Genomic DNA, 17387 nt, shown 5'->3' on the forward strand with positions numbered 1-17387 from the left:
CATCCTGTAATTAAAGCTTTGCATGGCAAGCTAACAGAAGTTAGTAGGAAGGAGGACCTGCTTCTGGTTTTATCTACAAAATAATGAGCCATGTACGAGGCCAATAATATTACACAGCACCACTCTTCCTAATGAAGAAGACTAAGTAAGCATTTTTGCTTGTCTTACTTGTCTTCTACATGGTATTTGTCCCTCAGAAGAAAAAGAACAAATAATTCTGAAATTTGGACATAGTAATCCTATATGGTATCCGCGTTGCTCCCTGCTCTCTCTCTCTCTGAAACGGAGCCACACTCCCTTCAACCCAGTACTCTTTGATGACCCTCACACTGCAGGCCTATGGGCATGTTTTCTAACAACCATAGCTGTACAACCGTGGAATATTCTCCTGGAGAAGTAGCAAGTTCTCCATCACAGAGGGCATTCAACAGAGGCTGACTGGTGGGCATTTGGGATGCTGTGCTGACTCAGACGTTGAATTGCATGAACTTAAGTTGGGTGTTTTTTGAGAACATTTAATTTTCCAGTGAAATCTTCATCAGGCGATCACCACCCGGACACTGAGTCTGCACGAAGAGCCTCCATTTTACCTGCCTTGGCACCAGCTTCACTAAACGCGTGGTTCTCTCGTCCGGCTTCCTGGTGTTAACCTAAGTGATTTATTAGTGATTATTCATTAGCACTTCTAGATTCATTATAAAGGGATAACGAATTCACCTACACCACCGATCTTCCTTCCCTTTGGTAGTAGCTTGAAGAACAGCTGTCCCCCCACCTTATCCAAGTGTCCCCCCAGTCACCGGAAGGCAGCCGAGAGTGTCACAGATGGAATTACAGTTAAGGAAACAGAAAGCCCTCGGTGTGCCTCTTCTCAGACTGCCCATGTGTGTTCTCTGAAAGGAATGTCTACAGCTCCTCTACAGAAGCATCGTGGAAATTATTTGTAAACTGTAAAGTGCCATACAAATATTGTCCCTGTTGTCTTCTTCCTGACTCAAAGTCCCTCACGGGTTGGGCTGACCTTGCGGTGGGAGGCCCCAGAGGGACCATGGGCTCGCCGGTGGCTGGCTGGGTGCAGTTTGAGACAGGTCCAAAGTTGGTTTCCTTTTGGTCCAGGAGTGCGGGGGAGGGTGAGAACACTGGACTGTGAGGAAACCCACTGGGAGAAGACCAACAGCACTGCCCAGCAATCTGGACAACAGTCACTCTGGGGCCATCACGGGACTATGAACCAGGGTTGTGCCTTCATGGGCTGCTTCCTTCAGCAACCTTCCCCACCCCAAACCCCCCAACACCCCCCCCATCCCCCAGGGTACCTCCTGAACTCACTTCTCAGTAGAAGGGTTGTTGAGTTTTTGTCAGAGGGCAATGGCTCTGGGCAGAACATGCGGACATTTCCTTCCACCCAGGTGAGAGGTGGTCTCACTTACCCAGAGAACTTCCATTTGTAAATAGCATGATTGTAATTGAATAAAACTGGCATCTATATAGTTCGCTATAGAAAAGTCAGAATATGCAGAAAAGCATAATAATCACCCATCGCTCCTCACTCAGAAATCTGTAGGTCTTTAGTACTATGTCTGCATTCTTTTTAAATGCGCATGGATTTCCTTACAAAATTGCAATTATACCCCATATATTTTTATATGTTTTCAAAACTATATAGTGAATTTTCCCAGGTCTTTGACTATAGACCATGCCATCAAATGAATTTATCATAATGCATTTAACGAACCTCCAGTCACTTAGACAACTGGGTCGCTTCAACTTTTTGTGATTATAAGCAACACAAGAATGGCTAGGTCATGGAAGATAAATTCATTTCTTTATTTTCTTAGAAGTATCAAAGGGTATCTACCAGGTCAAAGGGTAGAACGTTGTTATGTTTGTAGCTAACTATTGCCATATCGGTTCCTCAAAGGTTATATGTCCACTTACATTCAAATCTTTTTGAACTGGCCTGAGGGTCTGATGCCACTAAATATAAAGTTGCCAGCATCCGCCCCTGGTCTTCAAGACAGACAGGGAGCAGCTGAGCACGCCAGCTCACAGACAGCCACCCTGCTCACACTCATCTGAGCCCAAATCCCAGCACCTGGCAAGCACAGTCAGCTGAAGTCTCTGATGGGTAATTCTGCAAAACACCTGAAGCCTTAAAAACACAGGCAGTTCTATTATTTGCCCCTAAGAACTAGTGCCAAGCCACAGAGAGCCAGGTTTGCAGAACATGTTGCCATCGGAGAGCTCCAAACCAGTGCTGGGCCTGGGACCTGCTTCCAGGAAGGAGCAAGGCCCTCACCCAAGGACCTGGAGAACGTACTCTGCTCTCCGGGCAACCGCCCGGCTTCACCCACAGGCCCCGCCGGCCGCTCCCTCCTCCTCCATCTTGTAAGTTTGCTTTCTTTGTGATTGAGACTTAAAGATTTCACTGGGGCAAACTGGCTAGCGTTCAAGCTCCCATTCTGCTCTTTACCCTGCCCTCCCCCACCCCACAATAGAGAAATCCAAGACGTAGATTCTTTTCACTCAACATGACTAATAATGGTAATAATAGCACAGTAATAACACCAGGGGTGGGTGACAGAGGTGTCCTGTTTCCAGTTCCTTAATTGACCAGACAATATAACTTAATTCCTCAGCATTGAAATGCTAGCATAATGTCTGCATGCCTGAGCGTGAAAAGCGGAGACAAAATTGGAATATCTCTGTTAATCATCCTTGGGGTGAGGAACAATTATTCTCCTAGAGGGCAGGGTCCTGAGACATTGAATACTATTTACTGAAAATTGGTTTTTCTCCTTGGTTCGTAAAGACTTCGGTGACCTCAGAATGTGAAGTGTACCTTTCCACTGCCAGAAGGTTTTAGTCCCCATAAATTTTGAATGTGTGGTTTATTTTACTCTACACAGAATCCTTGACAAAATGAGAATTGAGAATTTTAGAAGGCAAAGGCCTGGAACTTTCTACAGCATTTTGCTCATCACCAACACACAGCACAGCGTAGGCTTACTGATTAAATCATGCCCTGCTCAAAAGGCTTTTGCTAATTAATCAGTAATGTTAATCATTTCACACCCAAGGAATGTGCGTTCCCGGACAAATCTAATAGAGCTGGGTATCCAGTGGCATAGCTTGGCATGCTGTCCATTCAAAAGACAAATTTCAGTAGGTACTTATTATTCCTGTAGGAAATAAGCTTCCTCAGAAGTGGTCTGTGCCCTGAAAAATAAGTGAGCCTGTCTGGTATTCAACTACAGTGCCGTCATCAGAGAATACAATCCTTAGTGTCATGTTTTTGCAATGTCCTCAGTGCGGGGATTCTCTCACAGACGGAGGTGCTGTGGGATTTCTATTTGCTTCCTGCACCAAAATGTCCAGCTGCTGCCGAGATAGCTTGACAGCTTCTGTCAAGTCCAGATCCCAGTGGGGTTTATCTCCTGCTCTACTGGTCCCCATAACCCATCTCTTCCCACTACCCCACAATTAGAGGGAAGCCCCTCGGGAAAGACAGTCCCCACCTTCAGGATAAACCTTTGCTCTTGGAAGTCATTTGAATCTGAGCACTCTTTGCCCTCTTGGGCCTGTTATTTCAATGGCGTTTCAGGCATGCAAGCTTTCTGTCAGATGGTTTAGAATATTCTAGAAGTTTGAGGGACAAAAAATTATATCCCTTCACAAGACTTCTCAGAAGTTCAATGAGCTGATGTAGCAAGTCGTCGTGGGTGTTACCTACTATTAATGTAAAACCGGGAACACACGTATTAGAAGCTGATGCTTCCTTATGCCTTTAGTTTTTCCTAGGAAAGGAACTCAAATGTCCAAAAGTATGAAAGCCAGAAACCTAATGAGGAAGTTTCCTATTCTACTTGTGGCTTATGTTTATCCCTTTTGCTGATTTGCCATTTTGGGGAGACGTTGGAGGAAGTCAGCGTCCCCCCTGTGTTTACCATGTGTGCTATGTACACAAGCAAGATATATTTCAGGGGAAGAAAAAATCCTTTGTAGTAGAGGCAGCCTATCGCCAGCTCATGTCCCTTCACTCTCCCCCCTGAGGGCTGGCCGCCCTGACTTCCGAATGCCAGCACCCCCATTTCTTTGAGGCCTTTGTTTGATTGCCGAAGTCAGCTATGCGGGATTAATGCCCCAGGTGTGTCCCTTATCAATGACTCTTGGGACTTGATGTCTTTTACCCATCCCTGCTGGAAGCACATGTTCTATACTGGTTTTATACTGGTTCCCTTAGTTTCTCCGGCAAAATTCTTTCCACCCACGGTGGAAACCAGCTTGGAGAGCTCACTTCATTGGCTGCCTTCCCTTCTGTGTCTTCCTTTCCTCCCTTTCCAGTTACTTGTGTTTCTGTCACCTCCCAAATAAACTACTTGTACTCAAACCCTTGCTCAGGCTTGGCTTCAGGGGACCCCAAACTTTAGATGCCCTCTGAAAGAGTAGATCTTGTCCTAAGTTTTCTTTTTTGAAGATTTTATTTATTTGACAGACCGTGAGAGAGCACAAGTCGGGGGAGAAACCGAGGGAGAAGGAGAAGCAGGCTCTCTGCTGAGCAGGGAGCCCCATGTGGGGCTCGATGCCAGAATCTTGGGATCATGACCTGAGCCAAAGGCAGACGCTTAACCAACTGAGCCATCCACGTGTCCCACAGATCTTGTCCAGACTTCTGACCATACTCTGTGTTTTTTGGCTGTGCTCTCTGGAAGTGTAAAGAGCCCAGAGAACCAGATGTTCTAAAACTCGAACCACAGTTGTTGCAATGACACCAAAACGCTGAGACCGTAAAAGATTGCTGGGACACACAAACACTCCCCTCCCTGCTCGCCTACATGCCTTGTGCAAAATGATAACACATTTGGAGAAGCCCAATCCTGGCAGGAGTGAGGGGTACCCATCAAGAGCCCATGCATGAGGGAAATTTAGTTTTGCCTTGATCTCCGATGTTGCTCAAATGTCCCAGTTTTTCCAGTTCTGCCTGCAAGGTCTTTCTTGCATTTTCAACCGGTAATGGGTGGGTAATTGGCCTTGCTATCCATAAGTCACAAACTTCTGTCCTGGGAGATAATGAGACATTTGAGGACTCATGAATAAGAGAGCCCCTGCCCTGGAGATTCTGTATCCCAAGGTAGGAGTGGGACCCAAAAATCTATTTATTATTTATTAAAAATTCTTTATTAAAAATTTATCTTTAATAAATACAGCAGTTGATTCTCCTAATCAAATATGGGAATATGGGAAATACAGAATTATAGAAGACGTACTTGCATTACATAGGACTCCACATTTCATTCCATCATGATTCTTCAAATACGTAGGTTTACCTAGAAAATAATCCTAGGACGCCTGGGTGGCTCAGTTGGTTGGACGACTGCCTTCGGCTCAGGTCATGATCCTGGAGTCCCGGGATCGAGTCCCGCATCGGACTCCCAGCTCCATGGGGAGTCTGCTTCTCTCTCTGACCTTCTCCTCGTTCATGCTCTCTCTCACTGTCTCTCTCTCAAGTAAATAAATAAAATCTTTAAAAAAAAAAAAAATAATCCTATTACTAGCCTCCAAACCAGGTACTCTTCTAATCGAGAATCTGCATTTAAAGAAGGGTCTAGTGTAGTTTTATAGTAGAATGATGAAAATCAACCTTCTGAGCTGCCAAAGTTGGAGACAACTATCAGTGTTACACAGGAAGTATCAGCCCATGGCGTTGCCCACCGGCAGAAGCCATGTTTCCCCCTCTCATCTCAACCGGGAAATAACTCCTCCTGTCAAAAGAGAGTGGGGAGCCATCTAAGCTGAGTTGTGTGTAATCCAGGAGCAAAAAAAGGTAGGCACAGACATTACAGGCAGAGGGAAGAGCATTGCTAAGGCACAGAGAAGAGAGTGAGCATGGCTTCAGGGACTTGATAGATTCCTGGATAGCTTGTGTGGGCGGAGTGTGACCACAGAGGAGGCAGGGACAGGTCAAGAGAGGGTATTGGGAGTGGTGAGGAACCAAGTCCTGGGGCTAGGTGCTACAAGACATTGGACAGCACAAGAAAGACCCAGCGGGTGAGGCAAATTTCAGTGAAGTGACAGGGCCAAAAGTCAGGGTCTGGAAGACCCAAGAAGGGTGAAGGAGAGGTGAGGAAGTCTTGGCAGCTCATGGAAACCACTCTTTCAGGTAGCTCCATTGTGATGAAAAGGAGAAAGAACAAGGCGGGGAGGTGGGGGGTTGGAGGGGGGAAACATAGGCCTAAGGTGGATTGCTTTGTTTTGTTTGTATTTAAGAAGGCAGAATAGAGTGTTTAGTGTGCTGGCAACAAGTCCGTTTATAAGAAGTTAAAGGGGAAGGGCAGAGGGAGGATTTTGATGCTGCTCAAGAGGTAAGGCCTTGAGAAAAGAGGAGGGAGTGCTCTTCCCGTGAGCCTGGAGGAGAGGAGGTGAGGGTGGCTGGGGAGGGGGCAGCGCCCATGGGGAACCTAGGAAGCTTCTATTTTCCCAGAGAAGTAAGCAGTAAGGTGGTCTGGGGAAGGAGGCTTGAGGACAAGAGACAAAACGTCAAGAGCATTGTGGGCGGGATGAGGACCAGCTCCCAGCGGTTACTGAGGAGAACTTGGGGTTTCTCGGGAGATATGTTTTTCAGTAGGCTTTTGGTGGGACTGACTCACATAACTAATACTTAGATGGCTAGAGAAATAAAGAATAAAGCTTCAGATCTTTTTTTTTTTTTTTTTCCTTCAATTTTTAGTTTCAGTTTTCTGGGTGCCAAGAGTTCTTTGCTCTCTTCCATTCCCAGACTGGTTGGCTTTTCTGGTCCAGGGGTTTCCCAGTCTGCCCTGTGCAGCAGAAGCCTCTGGGCCTTTCTTTTCAATACGGATGTCTGTCTGTACCCCAGACATCCCCAGAGATCTGATCTTGCATGAGGAGAGACATTAAGTCATTTTTAAAGCAGCGAGTGATTCTAATGTACAGCTGGGATCCAGATCCCCTGATGTCAGCCATGTTTAGGGAAGAGTCCTTTCCAGTCGCTTGGTGAGGAACAAGTGGAATTTTATGAGGTGGCCACTGAAACCCTTTTGAACTTTGCTCTATACACATTTCCTTCACTGCGGCCTTCATTTTGTTACAGCTTAACATAGCTTTCGTTTTGCAACGTCCTTTTCCATCAAATCTTTTGAATTTCTACCAAGTCTTGAGGTAGAAAAACTCCTTTAAATATGTGTGACTCCACCTGTCCCTCTTGGCCACAGGAGGTTAGTCTTCAGCGAGCGCCCAGAGAGTAGAGTTACGGGGGTTCAAGCTCTGGAAGCCATGGTGGGAGGTAGGCACCACCTGCCATGATCACCTACACGGAAGGAGATGGAAGCCGAGAGCCCTTCGAGAACTTTCTCCAGTGTCAGCTGGGCAGTTTTGTTTTGGTTTTGCTGCTGTTTGTTTGTTTTGTTATTGAGCTCTCTCTAATCTCTCAACCCCTAAAGTGGGTCCCTTGGGATTTCATGCCCTCGGTAGAAAATGAAAACGAAGAGGAAAGAGTGTGCGTTTTGGACTCAGCAGATAGGCTGGAGACCAAGCTCTGATACAGCTGGGTTTCTATAACCGTGGACAGGTTTCCTTAACCCACTGAGCCACCCAGGCGCCCCATGGTCCTGACCTACTTCTGATCTTTGACCACGACGAGCAGAAGCTGCAGCAAAGATGAAGGCGGAGAGCGTCGGCCCATAAGGGGGTTTTTCACATTCTATTATCCACATCGTTTTGCACTGTCAGTTGTTCCACAAATCCGAGCGCTAACATCATTTGGTCTGAAGACACGGCAGAATAATTAGAAGCTGGATTAAGCCCTCACGTCAAAGGAAAGGGAAATTTAAAGGAGAGGTAACTAATTACTGTCCAGGGCAGGCATTTGCTGGCCTCAGACTTCATCTTCTCTTAGTAATTTCATTTACACACGCACAAAAATGGAAAGAGATCTAAAATAAAAGCAAACTTGGTTACATCGCAAGAAAATGTGCTGCGCCCTGAGCTTCCTATGCCCTCCTTCCTCCCATTAAATTCTTTTATGTAAATTGCTTCCTCCCTGTGCCTCAGGCATAATAAATATTCTCTGAAGGAAGGAAAGAAAGAAATGGCACAAGTGGGAGATAAACTAAAATGTGAAGATTCCCAAACCCCGTTCTCCATAGCATCACGTGTTCTATTACTAAAGGTTAATGGGAAATTGATCCGTTAATCAATCAGTGGAAGACTCTCAGAAACGGCTTGCTATTCGACTATTGGGTGAAAATGAAGGGAACCACTTCCTCTCTCCTGGGCCCTACGTTTCCCCAGGTAAGTGGATTCAGTTCAGCCTATGAACCTATCAAAGTGACACCATCACCTACGTCAAAGCAGCTCTTAGGGCATTTAAAATAATTGAAAAGAGAAAAGAATCCCGTGGGTCCTGATACGAACTGCTTTCCAACAAGGAGAATCAGATGTTGCAAGAGCACAGCAGCCCGAGAGTTTCTCTAACCAGAACAAGTCAGGCTTCTGACCAGAGCTCAGGATCTGGCTGTTAATTAAAAAACAAAAAGCACATGTACCATTTATTGAGCATGTGGCAAGTACCAGACACTGTGCTAACCTCCTGACTACACAATCTCCTTTAATCTCAACAGCTACCTTAAGAGTCAGGTATTACTCCTCTGTTCAGCACAGAAGGAAACTGAGACTCTGGGATTAAGTGCCAAGGTTACCCCAAGGTGCTCTGCAGCTCCAGCTTGTCCCTGTCAAAGATCAGAAGCAGGTCAGTCCTTACAGGACAGTGATTCACATTGTATTAACCCTGTGCTTCGGATGCTCCAGCATGGGGGGCGGGGGCTGGGAGGGAGGGCAGGCTTGCTCATGCTGGTGGGGCAGCATCTCCCAGGGTTAGCTAATTCGCACAGACGGTCAAAGAATCCCCTGTGAGCACTTGCCCTACATAGCCCCCCACCCCAATCCAAAGCCCATACCCCAGCACCTACCCTGTGGCTCTCAAGCTCAGGACCATTATCTCACTGGGTCAGGTACCAGATAGCTAGGAAGAAGCCCCATGGCCCCCAAGTCCATTGAAATTATTCAAATCCTCCTCTCCCCACCCGGCTTACCCTGCCTTACCTGTTTTCTTCACAGAAACCACAAGGAAGGCTCTTGCCCCCATCTGGATCCTTTGCTCCTGCCCCCTCACTGACCTTGATGCCGCCTCATGGGCTCCCCTGCCCCCTCACAGCCTGGTGAGTCCCCTCCATTTGGGATCTGTGAGTGTAACAAGCTAAGCTTTCAAAGGCCGTTGTCTCCTGATCTGATCTCACCATACCTGAAAAGTAATAAGACCTGATGAAGTTCTAGAACCTAGGTGAGGTTTGGTGGGCTGAGGTCCGGAGCCGATGACCAAGAAAGAATTCTTGAGACATCTTTGGTGCAAAATGGTGGTTTATTAAAGCACGGGGACAGGACCCGTGGGCAGGAAGAGCTGCTGCTGCCCCGGGTTGTGAGGGGTGGTTGGTTATATACACAGGAGTTGGGTAGGTGAGGACAAAGGGGTGTTCAGAAGGGCTATTGGGGCAAAGAATACTATCAGGATATTGAAGGCTTAGTTGCTATCAAGTAAAGACAATTGAGAGTCTCCTGGTGGAATGTTACATTCCTGCTATCAAGCATCCCTGTTAATGAGATTTAGGTTTAGAAGAAATTTAACTTTATTTACTTTTCCTTCTACCTCCACCTCCTTCGGTTTTTATGGAGGGGAGGGTAACATTAGGCTTGAGGAACTGAGTTCTGTGTCTTTGGAAATTGGGCTATTGATAAGGTAACTTCTTTGTTGTAATCTCAAGGAAATTTGCAAACCAAGGGAGACTCCTGTCTTGCAGGACTGTGATCTCTGCAAGTTAACTATTTATCATTTTATGGCAGTCAGGGGTGCCTGAGGAATGCCACACCTATGGAGGGGAGCGGATGAAGGGGGGGGTGCAAGGCGCCAGCTCTTGCTTTGTCCTCAGCCAGCCTCCTGCTCCCTCATCATTCCTACATTTTCATACACACACCTGGGGTCACCCCTGCACTAACCGGAGTCATGAAAGCTGAAACATAAGAGGGGAAACATCCCATCCTATTTATTAGACAAAAGAAGACAAAAGACAAAAGAAGGCCTTCCAGGACATGAAGGACCTCTAGTCTAACCCAGTAACCTTCCTAGACACCACCCCCCCAGCAGCCTTCCATTTCCTGATGAGTTTCAATGGCATTGCAGTGACAGGGAAGGAAAGTGGCAGAATATCTGGGGGCCAGGACTTGCACATGCATCAAGGGTGGGCTAGAAAAGGCTGAGAGCGTGAGACTAAACAATCCTCCTTCCCTCTGGGGGGTGGGCCTTCTTACTTCCTCCAGAAGTGCTCTTCCATGCCAGATGAAGCTTTTTTTTTTTTTTAAAGATTTTGTTTATTTATTTGACAGACAGAGATCACAAGCAGGCAGACAGGCAGGCAGAGAGAGAGAAGGGGAAGCAGGCTCCCTGCTGAACAGAGAGCCTGATGCGGGGTTCGATGTGGGGCTCAATCCCAGGACTCTGAGATCATGACCTGAGCTGAAGGCAGAGGCTTTAACCCACTGAGCCACCCAGGCGGCCCACAGATGAAGCTTTTAACTTCCGGGTAAAGTTAGCTACCTAGGGCCAGCTGGCCAAATTAGCATACTTAGAACAGATCATTAAGCCAAAGACTTCGGTTGAAAGTAGGAATTAATCCCCAAGATAACTTTATTCATCCTGTTTCCCACCTCACTGTTCTGGGCGGACACACACAGGACTGTCCATTTGCTGGAGCTGATCTCGGCCCAGTCCCACGTTTAGGAAAAGCAGCTAGCGCAGGGCTGAGCTCCCAGGCTTCAGCACAGCCCTCCTCCCGCTCCTCCTCTCTTGCTCCAAGCGACTTCTGCGCGCGTGAATAGAAAAGGCACAGAGCACTCCAACATCCAACTACTGAAACATCCGCCAAGCACCACATCTGCTTTCAAAGGCGTGCTTTTCAAAGGAATCTTAGTCACCCAAGAGAGCGCTAGATTCAACGCTCTGAGTCACACAGTTAATAGGGCTTTGCTGTCCTCGGTGGACACTGGGTCCTCACTCCCAGCGTGAGCTTCCATTATGTGTCCCTAAGTAACTGCAGAGGGTCTTTTGGGAAGGATGGAGCTGCAGTTTCTCCCATAGGCTATATGCCTCAACCACATCTCGGGTCTGCGGGGCTTCCAAAAGAGGATTGAGCCGGAAAAATTCATGGGCATTATTCTTTTTACTAACAGATTACTCCCTACCTGTAAATGGGGGTGGTGTTACTTTTGCAAATCCTGGACTGCTCCTGGACCCTCACCTGAGATCCCTTCTCTGGGCACAGACTGTCTTCTGCACAGAACCCCAGGCTTATGTTCCTCCAACTTCGTAGTCCCCCTTGGATAACAAACTAGGCACCCTGAGCTGAAATATGCCTGAATCTAAATACTGCTTATTCACCCAAAACGATTCGTCTCCTGAATGTCCCAATTTCAGTAAATAGTATCACTGTCTATCTCAGTGCTCAAGCCAAAACCCTATGACTCATCCTGGGTCCCTTCAGCCTGTCGTTTTGGTTCCTCCTCCCACACACACCTCAGATCTGTCCACATGTTTGTGTCTTCACTGTGCCCCCAGATCAGGCTGTCAGGCTTTCTCCCGGGCTACTGGGATACCCTCCTCACTGGGCCTCCTGTATCACCCTGTATCAGCTCTGGCTTCTTACAAATTATTCTGCCCATTGTGGTCTGAGTGATTTTTGGTAACACACCACACAGATAAACTCATTAAAAGAATTCTCTTTTAAGAAATAAATCTTAGGGACGCCTGGGTGGCTCAGTGGGTTAAGCCTCTGCCTTCGGCTCAGGTCATGATCCCAGCGTCCTGGGATCGAGTCCCACATCGGGCTCCTTGCTCAGCAGGGAGCTTGCTTCTCCCTCTGCCTTTGCCTGCCACTCTGTCTGCCTGTGCCTGCTCTCTCCCTCTCTCTCTCTGATTAAAAAAAAAAAAAAGAAAAGAAAAGAAAGAAATCTTAGAGCCCCTTATTACAATAAACATGTTAAAGTCATTTATTTCAATCAGGCCAGAAGGGAGACAGCTGCAGTCTTGATACTTTCTTACCGCCCCCCCCCCAAATAAAAAAACCAAGATTAAAAAGAAGAATTCATGTCTCTAAGGAATTATAAACAGTGGGCCGAGTGTAATTTTCTATGCCAATCAATTACTATGTCGCTTTAGGATTGATGGTTTCATTCTAAAGGAGATCGTATATTACACTTTAAAGTCCTGATGTCTCCAACATAATTCTTATAGACTGACTAAGACCTTTTCATGACAACCAAATACATGACAAGTCAATCAGATACAATGGGGCATTTACCCCAACATGGATTAGGATTATAGTCTAAAGATTTCCAAGTCCAGTATCCTACTAATATTGCAAGCCTTTCCCCTTAACAATTAACTGGTTGTAAAAGGCTTTATAGCTCCAGGCCTCGTCTTCCCATGAAAAAGGAGTCCTCAGACTCTTTGCTAACAAGCAATTATTGGAGGCCTGAAAGTTTCTGTTGTCAGTTTCATCCTTACCCTTTACTTTCTATACTGTCACCCTATTCATGTCCTCCACTGCAGCAGCTGTCATCCGGAACACCCTGCATATTTATTTATTTACTTGTCTATTGCCAATGCACACCCCACCCCCCAAAGGGAAGTTGCCTGAGGGCAGGGACCTTGCCAGTCTCATTCACAGATGCACCCCCGGTTCCTGGCAACCAACATATGTGTCTTTGGGTAGATGAGTGAAAATTTCTGCTACCGTGTGTATGACCTGTCACCACACATTAGCTGTTTTGCATCTGTTAGTGCATTTAATACCCATCACTGCTCCGCGTGGTCCTTACTGATCTCCATTCAGACAGACAGGAAGAACCAGCGCTTAAGGGGAAAGGTTAACACCTGTGAGGGCTTCACAGTGAGTGAGTGATGGGGCTTGGTTTGGGCTCCAGTATCCAAGTTGCAGACCCAAGTGAGGCTTAGGCCACCAGGGCCATTATTCCCTAGATGTAGCCGCTGCCCTCTGTCCCATTCACACCCTCTCAGCAACCTCTGTTTTCAGAGCAGCTGTGGGAGACCCTTCCTTGCCAGCTCTCCTCACTGGTCTCCAGGACCTCTGTGCCCCAGCACACCAGAACCCAGCTGTACCATCCGGGAGCAGCTGGAGGTGTAGTAAGTTACCCCCAAGTGAAGGCCTCAGCTGATGAGGCGCAGGAGCCGGTAGATTAATTCTCCAAGCCTCAACTTCAGGTGGACTGGTCTGGCCTTCTGCATGCTCCTCGGAGTACCAGTGGAAGAGAGCCCTGCCCTCCCCACCTCCTCTACTCCCACCCTGCCTAGGGCCAATTGCCCCCTGTTGAGGCTGGAAGCAGCATAATGACCCCAAAGATGTCCATGCTTAAACCCCAGAACCTGGGAATGTTGCCTTTCCTGACTTTGCAGATAGGATTAAGTGGAGGACCTAGAGATGAGGAGAGTGTCCTGGATAACCCTGGTAGACCCAGTCTAATCCCATGGGTCCTCGAAAGCAGAGAGTTTTTCCTGGCTGTGCTCAAAATGAGCCTTGATGACAGAGAAGAGTCAGAGAGATGTGATGTTGTTAGCTTTGAAGATGGGGGAAAGGGCCACAAGCCAAGGAATGACAGCAGCTTCTAGAAATGAAAAGGAAGGGGAAAGAATCATCCCCTAGAGCCTCCAGGAAGGAATACAGCCTTGCCAAGACCTTGATCTTAGCCCACCGAGACCTCAGTTGGACTTCCGCTCTGCAAAACTGTCAGATAATGCAGCTGAACTGTGCTACGTTGTGTTGTGTTAATAGCTAACCACAAACTCCAACTGATAAAAAATATACTCTATCCCCTTAATAATGTGCACTTATACTGTTTTTTTCCCTTCTTCCTTGTGACTCTCCACTCCTTAACTCTTACTTCCCAGGATAATTCCAAATAGCCAAGTCCTTGACTCCAGAGTTGTTTATGGGACACCCAAACGAAGATAATGGATATCCTCTTTACTAACCTTCATATTTCTCGTATTCCCCATCCCACTGCACCCATATACTTAGTCTTCAATGACTCTGGAATGGATTCAAGGGCAGTTAAATTCTTGAAACTGCAGGCTTCTAGGCAAATTTGTAAGTTGTAATAAACCTCTACCTTTCTCAAATGAATAATTTACATGTTCTTGGCTTCTGGTAATTCAAGATTATGTGATCATTTTTTAATTATGTATTTTATTGACTATTTCTTAATGTTGTCACCGTGATTTATGCTATTTGGAAAGAATTTAATACCTTAAACATTGTTAAAATGAAATAGAGCTCAGCTATCTTAATGAACTAAGATCTTTTTGAAAATGTCTTAGTCTGCATTGCCTGGTGATGAAATTCATACTGTTAAGGAAATAATATTACCTGTATTTTTATTACCTATTATCACTACCTGTATTGGTATTACTGATACTTATCAGTGTTAGTACCACTACATTTATTAAACTGATATTGGTAAGGAAATATTATTACCTACGTCACCCCTATAATATCGTCTATATTATAAAAAACACTATGAGAGCACCTGGATGGCTCAGTCGGTTAAGCATCTGACTCTTGATTTCAGCTCAGGTCGTGATCTCAGGGTTGTAGGATCGAGCCCCACTTCAGGCTCTGCACTGGAGCCTACTTAAGATTCTCTCTCTCCCCACCCCTACCCCTCCCTCAACCCTCAAAGCCATTCATGAGTGCTCTCTGTCTCTCTAAAAAAAAGCAACCCTTACTATCATCAAAATCTCCCCACAAGGAGCTTTGCAGGTCCTACTGAGTATGTCTATACAATACACACTTGTCTAATTACTCACCTTCTTTCCATTTTCAAATCCTCAAGAGTATGTTAGTGCATTTTTAATGGTATTCTAACCCTCTGAGGGAGCTGTGTGTAATTCACAAGGCAGCATGGATTGGGAGAGATTGTGGCCAGACTACTGGCAGGCAGCATCAAGAGTTTAGCTGTATAACTGAGCCCCTAGCACCTTGATGTTTCTTTTCTAATAACTACTTGTTGTTCTCCTAAAGACTGAAAAAGGGCAGGTCATAGTCTCCAGCAGGATTAATAGCAAAGGGCTGCTGGAAGCCGTAAGTGATAGGAAACTTAGCTCCAGCACTGAAATCATCTCGTGTCTATGTATCTACAGTATCAGAGGGAGGTCTATAAATAGCAGGCCAGGCAGCAGCTAGCTGGGCTCAGCCCTAATGCCTCTATGACCTGGGACTCTTGGAGTTGATCTGGCGGGCAGCTATCTGCGGGGCTCGCTCTCTGGCCAACCGCTGCTCTGCATTAGTGATAGACAAAGTTGCCCAAGGGGAGCCCTCGATGTGGTCCAGCCTTCCTCACTGCAGCACCCGACCCCTCCTCTCCCTGCTCAATACAGCATGTCTGTAGAGAGCGTGGGCTCTAAAACCACAGGTTGTCCAAAGGAGACTTAGGGTCTGCATGGAATCCAATGCCTGGAATCTGTCTCTGCATCTCCCGCCCCCATCCACAGTCACCAGGCGCCGTTGCAAAGCTTGCCCTTTGCTTCAGGTTACTGAGGGCCTCCAGCTGAATGGACTCAAGCTCTTCCAGGCGAGGAGCAGGGATATCCCCAGGCTTTAAAATGCTCTGCGCCAAGACACTGCATAGACCAGTGGTGAGACCGTGTTATGAGAAAGAGTTAGGACTTACATAAGCTTGGGTCCCTAAGGGAAAGGCAGGGAAGGAGAGGTGGACAGAGGGAGGGAGAAGGGAGGCAGGAGGGAAGCTCTGCTCCTGAATCTGGAAAAATTGTGAAATATGCACAGCTTCTCTTCATTGCCCGCCCGTCCCTTCATTGTGTTTCGGAACCTGCCCAGAGTCCAGAACTGTGGCCACCTTTCGTGAGTCAGGTCGGGTCGCACTGGCAACATTTCCTTCTCCAAATCAGCCTGTCCTGTGTCCCAGCAACTGGTCTCCAGGCCCTCATGTCTGCCTGCAGACCCCAGAGTGGTGATGGACAGAAAAAGAAGGGATGACATCTGACTAAGATGGTAGCTCTCTGAGAAGGTGGTTTCTGTCCTCAGGCAAAGTGACACAGACCAGCCTTACTCTGGTCCTGGGCCCACACCAAGTGGGGCTCCACCTTGGGCCTGGCCTGACCCAGACTTCCACTCTCCCATCTTGGCGACGGCTGGGCTCTCCTACCTCACGCAGGGCTCTGCTTCGGTGTCACCCCCTCAGAAAGTACTCTCCTGTCTATACCACCTGTCTACGCCACCCAAAATTGCATCCTGCCCATCTGTCATCCCTTACCCTTTATTTGTAAGGGTATTAATTACAATATTTAATATTCTATATATAATATAGAATATATATAATATAGCTTACAATATATTGTATATAATATTTAGTATTCTTTTCCTCCTACTTATTAACTACCTAATTTTATATCAAATATTCTGATGTTTTAAAAGTCTACTTTTAGCCCTTCTGGGATATAAAGAATGTAAGCTCCATATAACAAGCCACATGCTCTCTTTTTACAGGAGAGAGAACTGTTTCCTATGCTTTCCTGTAAGAGACAGACCACATGTGTTATGCAAGCAGGTGACTCCCCATGTCAGTGTCTTCCTCCTTAGAAAGTAAGAATATTCCAGGCAGCCTAAGTCCCCAACCCATGGACAGCTTGGAGTTAAATACAGATGGTGTCTTCAGTAACTTCTACCTTTTTATAGTTAGAACTCTGAAAAAGAACTCTGATTTCAAAGGGATGATCACATCTGCAGAACAGACTACTTTTAAACAAACAAATACAGATTTACAGGAGTGGGTTTCTCATTCAGGAACTGAGAATCTGACCAAGAATAAAGACTCTGGAACTCCAGCCATTCTCTGGGCAGGTGAGCATTGGAGCTGGAGAAGGACTTAGAAATAGGAAATTGAGAAGCAAGAGAAGTCCCTTTCAGAAGTTTCTGCCTCTCCCCCTCTATGCAGGGGGACCCCTCTCCCTGGCCCCAGCTGCCAAAGGCAGAAATATTCCTTTCTCACCCACCGCTCGCTCATTGTCTTCACCCTCTGTGCATCAGGAAAGAATTCATCCAAACAGTTGTGAAACGATCCAATTCCAGACATTAGTTCTCCTAGGAGTTATATTTTAAACAGGAGATGTAAAATCCATCCTTAGAAATGAAGCTCACCTTCTTGCAAGCTGTCCCTATCCTGCAATGACGGTGTCAGTGGCTTCCAGTTGGGGCTCCCATAATACTCTGTGATTTCTCCATCTTGCA

This window comes from Mustela nigripes, chromosome 8, assembly GCF_022355385.1.
Source record: "Mustela nigripes isolate SB6536 chromosome 8, MUSNIG.SB6536, whole genome shotgun sequence".
Taxonomy (NCBI): domain Eukaryota; kingdom Metazoa; phylum Chordata; class Mammalia; order Carnivora; family Mustelidae; genus Mustela; species Mustela nigripes.